The following is a 5717-nucleotide window of genomic DNA, read 5'->3' as shown; positions in this document are numbered from 1 at the left end:
ATATATATATATATATATATATATATATATGGAGTACAAATAAGTTTCGCGTTTTATCAAAATTAAGCATTTATTGTAAAAACGGTACATATGTTTATTCAAAGTAATGGCCATCGCTAGCCACTACTTTTTCCCATCTTTTTGGTAGCATGTGGATACCGCGTCGGAAGAACGCTTCATCTTCTGAGACTATCCAATCATTGATACAATTTTTGATATAATATTTGATATCTTTATATGATGTGAAGTGTTGCTCAGGCCATGCGTCATCGATCGGAACAAGTGGTAGTCGGAAGGAGCAATGTCTGGAGAATACGGCGGGTGGGATAGAACTTCCCATTTGAATGTTTCTAAGTAGGTTTTGACCGGCGCCGCAACATGTGGTCGAGCATTATCATGCAGGAGAATAATTTTGTCATGCCTGGAGTATTAGTGGGCGCGTTTTTCCTTGAGTGCTCAGCTCAATCTCATCAATTGTGTTCGGTAGAGAGCTCCAGTAATGATCTCGTTCGGTTTGAGCAACTTATAATACACGACACCAAGCTGAACGACTCCTACTAAATACACAACATGAGTTTTTTTCTATGAATATTCAGCTTGACTATCGATGTAGAAGCATGGCCAGGTGGTCCCCATGATTTCTTCTTCTTTGGGTTATCGTAGTGGATCCATTTTTCATCACCAGTGACTATACGATGCAAAAAACCCTTTCGTTTATGCCTGGCAGCATTTCACATGTGAAAAATCGGCGTTCAATGTTTCTCGGCTTCAGTTCATATGGAACCCAATTTCCTTGCTTTTGAATCATTCCCAATGATTTCAAACGATATGAAATTGTTTGTTGAGTCACTCCTAATGTAAGTGCAAATTCTTTTTGGCACGAATCTTCATCCAATAATGCTTCCAATTTCGCATCTTCGTACACTTTCGGTCTTTCGCTACGTTCTTTATCTTCGACGTCAAATTCATCGTTCTTAAACTTTTGAAACCACTCACGACAACTTTTCTCACTTAAGGCACCATATGCTTCTACAAGCAATCTATGAGTCTCAGCTGCAGATTTCTTCAAATTAAAGAAGTAAATCAAAAATTCCCGATGCCGAAATGATGCTTATTCGGTTCAAAACTCGACATTTTCGTACAAAAAAAAATATATGATGCTGATACAAAATCGCTAATATTTCAAGATTATAGTGTTGCCGGATGTTCAATCTTACGATATGTCGTTTTACATCAAACAATTTTAATTATAGTTTATTAGTGGCGCCGTCTTTTGCAAACGGCAGAAACTTATTTGTACTCCCAATATATACATAGATTTTTATTCTATGTTAACGATTAAACATATATTTTACGTTTAATTATTATTATACAAAGCAAAGATTTTAATTTTTCTAATTTTGTTAATTAAAGCATTTAAAAAGAAAGAATATTAGAAATTATTATTCTTAACTTTCAGTACCCACATTTCAAAAAAGTCTACCCACATCTGGATATTTGTAACCCAGTATTTTCTTTTGTTTGTATCTCAGATTGTAGTGCATTGATTTTAATTAATTTTTTTAATCTATCGTTTGAAGACTGAAAAAAAGAATTTTTGAGTTAGAAAGTCTAAAATAGTCGTAGCGCAAAAAATATTTTGCAATAAGTGATCGAGAAAAAACATGAAAAAACGAATTTTTTCAAAATCTCATCTTTTTTTAAAATAAAAGAAAAAAGATTTTATTAGTGATGAATCAACAGCAATGAGTTGAACTTTAAGAAACTAAAAGCGTTTTTGCGATTTGTTATAAAAGTTTTTTTTGTGAAATGAAAATGAGTTTTTATTATATTATTTTACTCTACTTTTTCGTCTACTACTTCATTTTTATTTTATTTCTTTCGTCTTTCTCACTCGAGATCTTGTTCTTAATATGATTTCTGACGAAAAATACTAAAACATGAATAATTAAAAAATATTTATATATATTTTTTATTAAAGAGAACTCACTACTTTATGCAAAATGATCTATTTGGCACCAATGTACGAAGCGCACGAAGTCAATTTTTTTCTGATATTAAGAACACAATAAAATTGATTTAAATCATTTTTTTTATGATGTACACTTATGATTAAACTCACAAATAATGCAATTAATCATTTCTACATACATTTCAACTTTGTAGTAAGTTTGAATTTTCTGTCGTACCCATAGTTTAGGACAACCTCGACAAGCAGCTTTACATCAACTATATAGCTAATGGTGCATTAGAAGCATTCGCTAAAAAAATTGTAGAGGTAATACATAAGTTTTTTCCCCTTCAGCCTTAGCACAACTGCTCAAAGCATGTTTGAATGTTTGAACTATGAAAATCGGGAGGAAGAGGGGGGGGGGGGGAGTTACGCTAATCCTTTGTGGATACTAACTTACAATGAAAATAATAAAAATTTAATTAATTTACACGTAATATTTTCATGTTTTTAATAATATATAATCTCATTAAACGATCATCTTTATAGCTTATCCTTCGAGGATGTTTCATATATAAGGCATTGATTCACTTTGCATTATAAATAACGTAATTTTTTTCTTATTTATGAAATATATTAAAGATTTGTAAGTACTTAATAATTGAGCCAGATACAACATTTTAAAACATTTAATTACCATTAGTCTATCTATTTACCATTAGTCTATCATAATTGTGTGAAGATTTATAATAATGAAAATTTATAATAATAAAGAAAAAGTATCATATCACTTACCTCCCGCTCTACCTTATTTTTTATTTAAATAGATTGATTATCAATCTTAGTATTTCAAATATAAAATATAAAATATTTTCAATCTTTTATTATTAATACTGAAATGCAAAATACAAACTACAATCATTTTACAAATTCGTTTTTTTTTAAACACGAAGATCGCAATGTTGTAAACAATTTATTTTTATCATGTTTAGATAAAATTTAGGTCAAATATAGATTACAGGTTGCTAAATGCAATGATATATTGCATTCATTTCGAATTATATATTCATTTATAACAAAAATATTTTAAAATGCACATTTATGATGATATGATTATATTGTAATTTAGTTTTAGCACAACATAACAATACGAAATTAATTTTATTGAAAAATAATAAAAATGTATAATAAGAATTTCATTAAGATACTATTTCTGTTTATCTGTTACTAAATAATAAAAATTACTAACTTGTTATCAAAATAAATTTGTTTAAAACAGATTTGTTTTTTATTTTATTCAATTATTCAGTATCACACATATCTAATTAATGTTATTATATATCAATTATTATTATCATTTATACTTTGATCATAATATTCATATTAGTCTCTACGATAAGAATAATGGGGATGCAATGAATATCCAGCAATTATTTATTATCCGATCTATCTGGCTACTTTTTTACAATCCAGTCCATCTGGCACAATTTTTACTATCCGGTCGAACTATCCGGCCAGATTGTAAACAAATCGCTATACTTAAAACAATTATCCTTAGTCGATAATTTTTGTCCTAACTTGAGATTAAATCAAAGAAAGATAAATGCCTGTGAGAACCACTGGATGTACGCGTGTAATGATTATTCAGTCAATATAATAATATAGTATAATATACAATAGACATTTCGATTCTACTCAATATGCGGATCCTTATCAATATTGCAAAACAATTATTAAAATACAATTAAAAAATTTTTGAGTGGTCATACAATTAAAATTGAAATTAAAAAACTAAATTATGCAACGACATATGACTGCGATGTAGACGTAAGGAATTATGATGTTCAAGCATATTTTCATTATAATTATCAACTTAACTATGACAAATTATTAAAATCGAATTAAACAGACATATATAATAATATAATAACTGATAAGTTATTAAACTTACATGATAAACGCAAAGTCGCTTAGAGAAAATGTTAGTTTTATTTTTCCCTTTCATATGACGCAATCAAAAACTAAAGAATATATATGTTGACAAATACGATAAGGAGAGAGAAGCATTAAATCCTTGTAAATAAATCAGAATATATCGCGTCGAGAGATTCCGTGTCATTTTTAATGTTTAAGCCATTAATTTGTTTCTTTATGAAAATAAGAAATCAAGTCTATATGCTAATAACTGAATACCGTCGTGTTTCATTTGATGTGGTTTTTGTGTTCTTTAATGTTTTTAAGATTCTACCTATTTGTTCCACGCATTGCAATTCTTGCAATTTATTCTATATACGACATTTGAATAAGACAGAATGGAGAGCTTCTTTTGAACAGATGATTATGCGTCATACGTGGGACAAACAGGTAGAATCTTAAAAGTATTAAAGAACATAGTAACCACATCAATTGGTTACACGTTACAACATTCAGTTATTATGCATAGACTTGATTTCTCACACGAATTCGACTGGAAGAATAAATATTTTAGATGAAGAAGAATTGTTACATAAAAGGTTGACGTCTAAAATGATTATCATATTTTATGACTTTCATTAATTTTTATTTATATTTCAATAACAGAAATATACGTATCAATAACAGAAATATACATATCAAAAAAGATATTATTAATAAAAAATTATTAAAATTATTAAAATTATAAAAATGCAATGATGTATTCCGATATGTATATTACGTGTTTAATCCACTTTTAAGCCACTTTTAAGAAATGTTTAATATTAGTTTTTGAAAAATAAACATGTTTTATGCAGTACTTCATTTTTTTTTACATGCAAAAAAAATATTTTGCTATTCTAGCTGAAATTATCACTGTTTTTTGTATCTTTGTATAGAAAATTATATATCATATGCATAGAATTTATAGCACAAATTTAAATTCTATCTCTGTTATCTATATGATTAGATGCAATACATATCCGATATCGCAATATTTCCTAAAAATTTATCTATTTTAGCTAATTTTTCGCTGCAAGATCATTTTTTTGATGCATATAATTGCACAAGGTTAAAACCAGAGTTGGTAAAAAGCATTGTTTTTTTTTTTAAAGAACAAAACATTGTTTTTTTTGTTGAAAATATGTTTTTAATGTTTTAAACATATTAAAAAAAATACGTTTTAAATATATTCAAAACATGTTTTAAACATATTTAAAATGTTTTAAAATGTTTTAAACAGTACTTTTAAAAAACTTATTTAATACATTATTAAAACGTCTGATATTTATAGATCATTTTTATTTCAATTAATTTCAAGATCATTTTAAATAAAATCTTAAGAATTTTAAGAATTTAAGATGCTAATTCGAAATACTTTCCAATTGTGGGTGGGTCCAATGTTTCGACACCCTTGATAATCAAAATGTGGTTCTAGTCGGCCGTTTTATACCTCATCCATCAGTATTATAATTCGTATTCTAATGTACATTACCAGTACTGAAAATCTACACTGAAAAAAAAGATTGATTGGTGCAGCAAATTAGATGATTAAATGTGACATAGCATTTTTAATTGACTGTAGCAATTTCCGAAACTATGCTCAACTTACATTTTTTCTAAGATTAATGTCCTATCATATAACATTATTTGACATACAGTTCGATTTGAAATTCAAGGACCAGCAAAATAGGTGAACAAATGTATTGATTTCAGGGTCATTCTTTTTTTTGATTGTATGTACGGAAGTCTAATGTCTACGAAAATCTACGAAAAATGTGTCAAACACCTATTTAAGATTACAATCAAACTA

The sequence above is a fragment of the Atta cephalotes genome (genome assembly GCF_000143395.1).
Source record: "Atta cephalotes unplaced genomic scaffold scaffold00048, whole genome shotgun sequence".
Taxonomy (NCBI): Eukaryota; Metazoa; Arthropoda; class Insecta; order Hymenoptera; family Formicidae; genus Atta; species Atta cephalotes.
Note: the sequence above shows the minus strand (reverse complement) of the source record.